Source organism: Sapajus apella, unplaced genomic scaffold (genome assembly GCF_009761245.1).
Source record: "Sapajus apella isolate SASKATOON/1434 unplaced genomic scaffold, GSC_monkey_1.0 scaffold133, whole genome shotgun sequence".
NCBI lineage: Eukaryota > Metazoa > Chordata > Mammalia > Primates > Cebidae > Sapajus > Sapajus apella.
The window spans coordinates 412,345-424,301 of record NW_022437073.1 but is presented as its reverse complement, the minus strand read 5'-3'; the positions used below and the strand labels follow the sequence as shown (position 1 = coordinate 424,301).

Sequence of the window (11,957 nt, the reverse complement as noted above, 5' to 3'; positions counted from 1 at the left end):
AAAAAAAAAAAAAAATTAGCTGGGCATGGTGGCGCGTGCCTGTAATCCCAGCTACTCAGGAGGCTGAGGCAGGAGAATTGCTTGAACCCAGGAGGCGGAGGTTGTCGTGAGCCGAGATCGCGCCATTGCACTCCAGCCTGGGTAACAAGAGCAAAACTCTGTCTCAAAAAAAAAAAAAAAAAAGAAATACAAAGGACCTAGACTACCAAAACAATTTTGAAAAAGAAAAACAAAATTGAAAAAGTTAAGCTACCAAATTTCCAGACTTACTATAAAACTATACTAATCAAAACTGGTATTGGCATGAGGACGGAAACATAGATCAATAGAACAGAATATAGTCCAGATTTATATCCATATGTCTTGTCAGCTCAGGCTGCTATAACGAAGTATCACAGACTGAGTGGCTTATAAACATAGCAGTTTATTCCTCACAGCTCTGGAGGCTGGAAGTCCAAGTATCAGAGTGTCAGCATGGTTGGGTTCTACTGAGGTCCCTCTTCTAAGTTCACAGATGTCTGTCTTCTCATTGTATTCTCACATGGCAGAGAATATAGAGAGAGTTCTCTGGGGTCCCTTTTTATAAAGGCACTAATCTCATTCATGAGGGCTCCACTTTCACGACCTAATTACCTCCCAAAGGCCCTACTTCCTAATACCATCACATTGAGAGTTAGGATTTCAACATGTCAATCTGGGGAGGCAGGGGACCAAGAGAGGAGAAGAGCACAAATATTCAGTCTATTACACCATACATAAATAATCAAACAATATTTGACAAAGGTACAAAAAAAAAGGATAGTCTTTTCAACAAATAGTTCTGAACTGGAATAATGAGATATATGTATTTTTTAAAAATAATCCTCTACCCCTAACTTACTCACACCAAATATTAACTAGAAATGGATCATATAGCCATTACAAAAGCTGAAACTATAAATATTCAATAAGAAAACACAGGGAAAAAAAACTGTAATCATGTAGAGATAGGCCAAGAGTTCTTAGGATACAAAAAGCACAAACCATAAATGAAAAAGTGGATAAATTAGAAACATTAAAATTTAAAAATGGGTCAGGTGCAGTGGCTCACACCTGTAATCCCAGCACTTTGGGAGGATAATGGGGGTGGATCACCTGAGGTCAGGAGTTCAAGACAAGCCAGACCAACATGATGAAACCTCAACTCTACTAAAAATACAAAAATTAGCTAGGCGAGCTGGTGGGTGTCTGCAATCCCAGCTACTCAGGGGGCTGGGGGAGGAGAATTGCTTGAACCAGGAGACGGAGGTTGCCGTGAGCCAAGACTGTGCCAATGTACTCCAGCCTGGGCAACAAGAGTGAAACTCTATCTCAAAAAAGAAAGATATTTTTTCAATAAAGACAAATGAGTAGCTAATAGACATATGAAAAGGTGTTCAACATCACAGTCATTAGAGAAATACAAATTAAGACCACAATGCACCTATTAGACTATCTAAGTTTTAAAAACTGATACAAGCAAGTGTTGAAAAGGACTAAAGCAAACAGTCCTCAACACTGCTAGTGAAAACTGTAAAATGGTACAACCACTTTGAAAAAGCTCATTAATTCCTTATTAAAAGAAAACAGCACTTTGGGAGGCTGAGGCTGGAGGATCACTTGAGGCCAGGAGTTTGAGACCAGCCCAGAAACATATTGAGACCCCATCTCTACAAAAAATTCAAAAATTAGCTGGGTTTGATGCTACAGGCATGTAGTCCCAGCTACTCAGGAGGCTGAGGCAGGAGGATGGCTTGAGCCCAGGAGGTTTGAGGATATAGTGAGCTATGATTGAGCTGCTGTATTCTAACCTCAGCAAAAGAGAAAGACCCTCTCAAATAAAAACAAAAAGAGGATAGGAGACAGAAGGGAAGGGGAGGGGAGAGGAGACCAAGGGAAGGAAGAAAGGGAAGGGAGAAAAGGAAGGGAAGAAAGGAGAGTAGGGAAGGGGAGAGACAGAAGAAAGGGAAGGAAGAGAAGGAAGAAAACAGTAACAATCTTTTCATATGACCTGGTAATTCCACTCTTAGGTATACCCAAGAAATTCGAAAATATATGTTCACAACAATATTTGGACATGAATATTTACAGGAGCTTTATTTGTAACACCAGAAATGAAATAATCCAAATGACCATAAATATTTGAATAAATGAACCTATGTGGTATATCCATACAATGGAATAATACTGAGCTATAAAGGAATAAAATACTGCCACACTAAAGCACCCCCCGAAAAAGTCAAAAACATACCGAGCAAAAAACTTTAAACAAAATAGTATACTGTATACTATATCTTTCCATTTATATAAAATTCTAGAAGAAGCAAAGTTAAACTATAGTGACAGATGCAAACTTATGGTTACCTATAGACAAGGGCTGGGGTTGAGGGTTCACTGCAAAGGGACAGCAAAGAATTTTTGGTAGTGGTAGAAATACTCTGTGTGGTGGTTATATGATTGAATTTATTTATCAGAACTCACTGAATTGTAGATTTTTTTTAAGTCTACATTTTTTTTAAATCTACAATTTCAGGGTACAATGGTTTATTATATTCAATTGGTACATTTTATTGTATGTAAATTACAACTCAATAAAGTTGATAAAAAGAATTAAAGATTGAGGTCATACCAAATAATAGCATTCCTCACCACGCTTTCTTCACAACTTTAGTTCTAGCTCTGATTTCTTTGGATTAATTCTAAAGATATTCTGCTGGTCTATTCTTCACCCCCTCTCCATCTTTTCCATGAATCTAACTCCTACCTAAATTTCTTCAAATGTGAATCTGTTTATAGTGTGTCTCTTTAGAGCTCTCATAACCCAAGCTATCAAGCTACCAGTTTGCTACAACCAAGCTATCATGGTTTATGCATGGTTATATATATGTAATCCTTAACTCCTAATTATTGTAATATATATAATATATTCAAATGGATTCGACAGTAATTATTTCATGCCTACATTAGGCTAAGTACCATAGTTACAGAGAGATCTATTCTTAAAGGCATAAAGTCTAGCTTACTAAATTCAGCAAATCCTAAATATGCTCCAAACACGAACAATGAGCACCATGAATATATAAGGATAAATTTTTTTTTTTTTTGAGACGGAGTTTCACTCTTCTTACCCAGGCTGGAGTGCAATGGCGCAATCTCGGCTCACCGCAACCTCCGCGTACCGGGTTCAGGCAATTCTCCTGCCTCAGCCTCCTGAGTAACTGGGATTACAGGCATGCGCCACCATGCCCAGCTGATTTTTTGTATTTTTAGTAGAGACGGGGTTTCACCATGTTGACCAGGATGGTCTCGATCTCTTGACCTCGTGATCCACCCGCCTCGGCCTCCCAAAGTACTGGGATTACAGGCGTGAGCCACCGCGCCCGGCCAAGGATAAAATTCTTAATGGTAAAATATGTATATCTACCATTAAATATACATAGATTATAATTATTGGAAAAAATGATTTTAAGCAATTGACTTTCAGAGACAAAAATTGAATAATATATCTGTTGTTACAAATAGAGGATCAAGCTTAAAGGAAAGAATATATGTTTTTCTTAATCATCTATCTCAATTTGGTAAATCTCTAATAGCAGAGTCCAATGTGAAATAAAATTATAGCATTTTAAAGGTAGATGTTTTAGAAATCATCTAATATAATCTCTTCACTTTAAAAATGAAGAAAATAGTGAATAGGGAGGTAGATGATTTGTTCGAGGTCACTGCTAGTAACTGGACACACTAGTCTATATAGCTTATATCAGGCCCCCTGGCTCCCATTACATACTATTGTAAAATTCCAGGACATCCTGATGCCTTCATCTCTACATAGACGGCAAGTAAGTTTCCAGCAACTTACATTTGGCAGAGCATGTAATTCTCCTAGAAAATGTCAAACAATGATTTCATATCTGTTCAAGGAAGTCTTTTGTTTATTTTGTGCAAACAAGACCACAATGTCCTTATTATAACAGTAATGTTCTAACTTCTTTTCAAGTGAAAATTTACGCAAGGTGCGGTGGCTCAGGCTTTTAAGTCCAGCACTTTGGGAGGCCCACGTGTGCAAATTGCTTCACTCCAGGAGTTAGAGGCCAGTCTGGACAAAGTGGGAAGCGAAAGCTGCAGTGAGCCAAGATAGCTCACCACTGCACGCCAGCCTGAGTGACAAAGAGAGACCCTGTTTCAAAAAATCAAAAAATAAAATAAAACAAAATTCAAAGATCAGCTTCTAAGCTGGGATCTACTTTGAAAATTTTGCATTTCTGTTTCCAAACATCAGTATAAACATTCACCACAACAATATAGTTTTTATGAATGCTCTTCATTTATTATATGTTTATAAAAGTTGAAAAGTAGAATCTGGCCAGGCCTGGGGGCAGGCGGATCGCTTGAGCCCAGGAGTTCGAAAGCAGCCTAAGCAACATGGCAAAACCATGTCTCTCCTAAAAAAAAAATACAAAAATTATCTGGGCATGGTGGTGCATGCCTATAGTTCCAACTACTCAGGAGGCTGAGGTTGGAGGATCACTTGAGCCCAGGAGGTTGAGGCTGCAGTGAACCATGGTGGCACCACTGCACTCCACCCTGAGCAACAGAGTGAGACCCCGTCTCAAAAAAAATAAAAGTAGAATATATGCAAACAAATGATCATTTGTACCAGATTACCTATATAGAATTAAAATTTAACTTACTATTCTGCCTAAGAGTAGAATAAACTTAAAATGAAAATAATCGGGCATCCAAATTGATAACGAGAAAGTCAAACTGTGGCTGTTTGCTGATGATACAATTGTATACCTAGAAAACCCTAAAGACTCAACCAAAAAGCTCCTAGAACTGACAAATGAATTCAACAAAGTTTCAGGATTCAAAACTAATGTACACAAATCAGTAGCTCTGCTATACATCAACAGTGACCAAGCTGAGAATCAAATCAAGAACTCAACCCCTTTTACAATAGCTGCAAAACAATAAAATAGGAATATGGCTAACTCAGGGCATGAAAGACCGCTACAAAGAAAACTATAAAACACTGCTGAAAGAAATAATAGATGACACAAATAAATGGAAATACATCCCACGCTCATCGATGAGTAGGATCAATATTGTGAAAATGACCATACTGCCAAAAACAATCTACAAATTCAATGCAATTCCCATCAAAATACCAGCATCTGTGAAAACAGAACTAGAAAAAAAAATCCTAAAATTCATATGGAACCAAAAAAGAGCCTGCTTAGCCAAAGCTAGATTAAGCATAAAGAACAAATCTGGAGGCATCACATTACCTGACTTAAAACTATACTATAAAGCCATAGTCACTAAAATAGCATGGTATTGTAATAAAAATGGCACATAGGTCAATGGAACAGAATGGAGAACCCAGAAATAAAGCCAAATACTTACAGTCAACTGATCTTTGACAAAGCAAACAAAAACATAGAAAGTGGGGAAAGGACACCTTATTCAACAAATGGTGCTAAGATAATTGGCAAGCCACATGTAGAAGAATGAAATGGGATCTTTGTCTCTCACCTTATACAAAAATCAACTCAAGGTGGATCAAGGACTTAAATCTAAGACCTGAAACCATAAAAATTCTAGAACATAACGTCAGAAAAACCCTACTAGACACTGTCTTAGGAAAAGACTTCATGATCAAGAACCCAAAAGCAAATGCAACAAAAGCAAAGATAAAATACGTGGGACTTAATTAAACTAAAAAGTTTCTTCACAAAAAAAGAAACAATCAGCAGAGTAAACAGACAACCCACAGAATGGAAGGAAATATCTGCAATCTATACATCCAACAAACGACTAATATCGAGTCTACAAGGAACTCAAACAAATCAGCAAGAAAAAAAAAATCCCAACAAAAATTGGGCTAAGAACATGAACAGACAATTCTCAAAAGAAGATATACAAATAGCCAATAAACATGAAAAAATGCCCAACATCACTAATTATCAGGTAAATGTAAATTGAAAACCACCATGTGATACCACCTTACTCCTGGAAGAATGGCCAAAATAAAAAAGTAAAACTAAAACTAAAAATAAAAATAGATGTTGGTGTGGATGTGTTAAAAAGGGAACACTTTTACACTGCCGGTTGGAATGTAAACTGCTATAACCACTATGGAAAACAATGTGGAGATGTCTTAAAGAACCAAAAGTACAACTACCATTTGATCCAGCAATCCCACTACTGGGTATCTACACAGAGGAAAAGAAGTCATTATACAAAAAAAGATACTTGCACATGCATGTTTATAGCAGCACAATTTGCAATTACAAAAACATGGGCCCAGTCCAAATGTCTATTAATCAATGAAGAAACTGTGGTATACATACCATGGAATATTACTCAGCCATAAAAAGAAATGAAATAATGACATTCACAGCAACCCAGATGGAATTGGAGACCATTATTCTAGGTGAAGTAACTCTAGAATTTTTCAAAACCAAACATCGTATGTTTTCACTCTTAAGTGGGAGCTAAGCTGTGAGGACACAGAGGCCCCTTTAATCTACAACTCTAAGTCCTATTCCTTCCTTCTCCCCCCAGGGGAGTCAATTATATGGCTTCTAAATATTATACAAGCCTAAAGTATTTTTATGCTATTTTTTAGAATTTAATATTTTATATGATTTCTCAGGTCCCCTCTATTTCTTCTTGTTTTTGTAATTTTTGATATATCATAGGTGTACTTCTTTTGGGAGTACATGTGATATTTTCATACATGTATATGATGTGTAATGACTAAATCAGGGTTAATTGGGATATCCATCACCACAAACATAAAGTTGAGAACATTACATTTCTTCTAGCTACTTTGAAATGTAAAATAATTAATGAAACATAAAATAAAAAAAATAATAATAAGGCTGGACGCAGTGGCTCATGCCTGTGATCCCAGCACTTTGGAAGGCCAAGGGGCAGATCACGAGGTCAGGAGTTCAAGACCAGCCTGGCCAACATGGTGAAACCCTGTCTCTACTAAAAATACAAAAATTATCTGGGTGTGGTGGCGGGCACCTGTAATCCCAAACGGGAGACTGAGGCAGGAGAACTGCTTGAACCCAGGAAGTGCAGGTTGCAGTGAGCTGAGATTGTACCATTGCACTCCAGCCTGGGTGACACAGTAAGATTCCATCTCAGAAAAAATATAATAATAATAAATTTCCCTATTGTATTATCAAACACTAAAACTTATTCCTTCTACCCAACTGCACTTTTCTTTTTCTATGAGACGGAGTCTTGCTCTGTCGCCCAGGCTGGAGTGCAGTGGTGCAATCTCGGCTCCCTACAACCTCCACCTCACGAGTTCAAGTGATTCTCCTGCCTTAGGCTCCCAGGTAGCTGGGATTATAGGAGCGCGCCATCTCACCCAGCTAATTTTTTCTATCTTCAGTAGAGATGGGGTTTCACCATGTTGGACAGGCTGGTCTCAAACTTCTGACCTTGTGATCCAGTTGCTTCAGCCTCCCAAAGTGCTGGGATTGCAGGCATGAGCCACTGTACCCGGCCCCCAACTGCATTTTTGTAGCCATTATCCAACTACTTTCATCCCACTCCCCTCCGGTTCTGAAACACACACACAATTCTATTAATCTAAGTTCAACTTTTTCTCCTAAAAGTTCCACATGAATTTGTAAGTTATAAACTTTGAGTATATCTATATAGTAAACTATAACATATAGTAAGCAACTATTGTATAATTATTGTTGATACATAATTGTAATCTTTGTGTATGAGTGTTACATTACAATCATACTGATTTGATACAGCAAACACGTTGACAATACTTCTATAAATCCTTTACAGTCCTGTGCACAAAAAATATTTCAGTATTTCATTTGTAACCATAATAGATCTTGCACTTGCTTTCTAATCACTAAATCTTCTCTGAATTTTTGGATGTTTGATATTTATAAAGTTGAGTTTTATTATTTTTAAATCTCTTCTCGCCTATTGGGGGAAAATATACAACAAAATTTCATCCATCTAAGCTCCATTCATTTGGATTTGATGAGTTTGGATGATGGCTTGGTTAGAATTTATACACTAAAATCTATAATTTAAATATATGTGATATGCTAGTTACCTTCATTTTTATTAAAGCAGCTCCCAAAGATCCTTGCTTTACAAAGTTTTATCAGCCAATTATGAGTTACTCTACAGTGTAAATATTTTTAAAATATGTATTATATAATCTATATGTTTCATTAATCCACACATACCACCCACCCAAATTAATGAGATACTGAGAAATTATTTATATCTTAATTAATTGCATTACAAAGCTACACCAAGTTCTAAAATATTCAAAACACCACATACTAATAATTTATACTCACCTTTTCAAAGACAGAATACGAGCCAGGTGCAGTGGCTCACACCTGTAATCACAACACTTCAGGAGGCCGAGGCGGGTGGATTGCCTGAGCTCGGGAGTTCAAGACCAGCCTGGGCAACATGGCAAAAACCTGCCTCTACTAAAAATTCAAAAAATTAGCTGAGCGTGGTGGTGCGTGCCTGCAATCTCAGCTACACAGGAGGCTGAGGCATGAGAATCAATTGAACCAGGAGGCAGAAGTTGCAGTGAGTGTCACTGCACTCCAGCCTGGGCAACACAGCGAGACTCTGTCTCAAAAAAAACAAACAAAACAAAACCCTAAAATCAGTATTACTACAGACTTATTTCTAGTGGCTCACCAATGTATAGTCTGTATACTCATTTAGTCTATATATAATGATTATCATTCTAAGACAATATCTGTATTTTGCTGATACGTCTCCAGCCACTAAAAGTCCTAAAAAACAAAATGTTTAGTCAATGTGTTAAACCTGTACTAAAATTCATATACAGGCTGGGTGCAGTGCCTCATGCCTGTAAACCCAGAACTTTGGATGGCTAAGGTGGGCGGATCACTTGAGACCAGGAGTTTGAGACAAGCCTGGCCAACATAGTGAAACCTTTTCTCTACTAAAAATACAAAAATTAGCCAGGCATGGTGGCACACACCTGTGATCCCAGCTACTCGAGAGGTTGAGTCCACGAGAATCTCTTGAACATGGGAGGCGGAGATTGCAATGAATCGAGATCTTGCCACTACACTCCAACCTGGGCAACAGAGCAAGACTCTGTCTCAAAAATAAATAAATAATAAAATAAAATAAAATTCATATAGATTTTTAGACTACCTAGTATCTTAGATATTCTGCAAGTCAATTTTCCTTCTGTTATAAAAACAAAGGCTAAATTCCTAAGTTATGATTTTTAGAGTAAGCTATATTTACATATTCTAAACACTATACTACCTTAGTAACAATATCAGTCTACTAGAGGTTAATCACATAACAGTATGTAAGAAAACAGACAAGTTACAAAGTGCTTTGCAAATATGTCACATTATACACTGGTCAGAGACAACTATCAGGGTAAAAAACAAACATTTTAAGGTTTTTCCAAGTAAACCAACAGCAAAAAATAAATACATACAGAAATGCTGAGCTCAGCTGAAATTTTTTGTCCATTATCTTCCATGATGCCAAAACTTTAAAATTATAACCTATTACTACAGGCTAAATAATGACAAATAAAATTCATCAAAACTGACTTTACTTTTGACACTGGTATTTGTATATATTCTTTACTAACTACTTCAGAAGTAGATACAGTACTCAAGAAAAAGAGCAACAATATCTTGCACTTGAAATCCATAATAATCTCGTGGAAAATCCAAAAACTTTTTTTATATAAGTGAAATAAATAAGTAGAAAGTAATCTACACTACAGATATAATAAACTCCATTTTATGATAGAAACAATAGCCTCACCTAAATTAGTTCCCTCTTAAATGCGTAAGAAAAGCAAACTCTTGCTCAATAGCATTTAACCAACTCTTTATAACCTACAGGCTCCTATCACATTCTAAGTTAAACAACTTTTCATTGTTTCTCCTTTTCTTTCTTCCTCAAGGTATCAAGTATCTATTTACTAAGAAAATATCACCTACAGTAGTATCTATTTTTAACTTGTTCTTTCACAGGCTGCAGAATTTCCATTCCTAGATTCAAATAAAATCAAGAGTATTCGAATATTTTTTCACCTATACAAATATAAAACCTATTTGCATTCTAATATTTAGATTAAAATCATTCAGCAATATTGTACTCTTTAAAGAAATGCACAGATTTGGAAAACAAAATGACTTAATGTCTCTAAGATCTCTTTCCAATGTGTGGTACCAGGTAAAAATGAACTTACTGCTTCCCACTCTCCCATTTCCCCACACTCTTATGCAATTCTGCTCTACTTCATTCTGTTATGGTCACTTCCCACCACTTACAACAGTTAAGGATATTCTACAAAGAACAAAGACTTGTGTAAAGCCAGGTAGGGGCCACAGGCACTAATTATTAGTAAAGATTAAAAACTAAGAAGATTGGGGATAGAAGTAAAAAAAAAAAAATAGAGTTACCACACAATTCTCCAGATGGCAATCAGCCATCAGATATTTAAGACACACTCTAGTCAGGCAGTGTAATGAGCATTGGGCATATACTGATGAACAAGACAATCTGCTTCTTCATGACAGAAACAGATTACTGATCATGCCTGGCCAATTTTTGTATTCTTAGCAGAGATGGGCGTTCACCGTGTTGGCCAGGTTGGTCTCGAACTCCTGACCTCAGGTGTTCTGCCCACCTTGGCCTCTCAAAGTCCTGGGATTACAGGTGCGAGCCACTGTGCCTGGACTGGAAAAATATATATATATATATATTTTTTTGAGACGGAGTTTCGCTCTTGTTACCCAGGCTGGAGTGCAATGGCGCGATCTCAGCTCACCGCAACCTCCGCCTCCCGGGTTCAGGCAATTCTCCTGCCTCAGCCTCCTGAGTCGCTGGGATTACAGGCACGCGCCACCATGCCCAGCTAATGTTTTGTATTTTTAGTAGAGACGGGGTTTCACCATGTTGACCAGGATGGTCTCGATCTCTTGACCTCGTGATCCACCCGCCTCGGCCTCCCACAGTGCTGGGATTACAGGCTTGAAAAGAAAAGGAGAATACAGATTACACAAGAGAAGAATGCAACATAAAGATGAAGCAGAGAGATTTGATGATGCTGTCCTTGAATATTAGAGTGATGCAGGCACAAGCAAAGGAATATTGGCAGCCACCAGAAGCTGGAAGAGGAAAAGAATGGATACTCTCCCAGAGGAACCAGATGGAGTGAGGCCCTGCTGACAATTTAATTTCAACTCAGTTATATTAATTTTGGATTTCTGGCCTCCAGAACTATGAAAGAATAAATTGCTGTTGTTTTAAGCCACAAAATTTGTGATAATTTGTTAGAGCAGCCATAAGAAATTAACATGAGGATCTAAGTCTGTATTTTAAAAATGTAATTGTTCCCAATTCTATGCCTATTTTTTCTTCCCTAATGGAATGCTTCATGAATTTGTGTAGCATCCTTGAGCAAGGGCCATGCTAATATTCTCCATAATGTTCCAATTTTAGTATATGTGCTGCCAAAGCAAGCACTCTATGCCTATTCAAGCAGAAAGCATTAAATATGTTTCAGGGAAAGACTGGATGAAATTAAGTTGCTATATTTTTAAAAATTAATTATTAGGAAAGCTGGTTTACCAAATAGTATGTAGAACAATTTCTTGCACATAGTATGTACTCGATAAATTTTTTTTTTAAATATATGCTGGAGGCCGGGCGCGGTGGCTCAAGCCTGTAATCCCAGTACTTTGGGAGGCCGAGGCGGGTGGATCACGAGGTCAAGAGATCGAGACCATCCTGGTCAACATGGTGAAACCCCGTCTCTACTAAAAATACAAAAAATTAGCTGGGCATGGTGGCGCGTGCCTGTAATCCCAGCTACTCAGGAGGCTGAGGCAGGAGAATTGCCTGAACCCGGG

General features: G+C 37.5%; 1 protein-coding gene and 1 non-coding gene across 6 annotated transcripts in view; both read right to left on the bottom strand.

The window, feature by feature from the left end:
- Positions 1–11,957, bottom strand: part of SLC35A3 (solute carrier family 35 member A3) — a 69,321-nt gene that overhangs the window by 47,903 nt on the left and 9,461 nt on the right. The window lies entirely within an intron of this gene.
- LOC116539808 lies at positions 11,465–11,571 on the bottom strand. Its single transcript, XR_004264201.1, has one exon. It is a non-coding gene; the product is annotated as a U6 spliceosomal RNA (small nuclear RNA).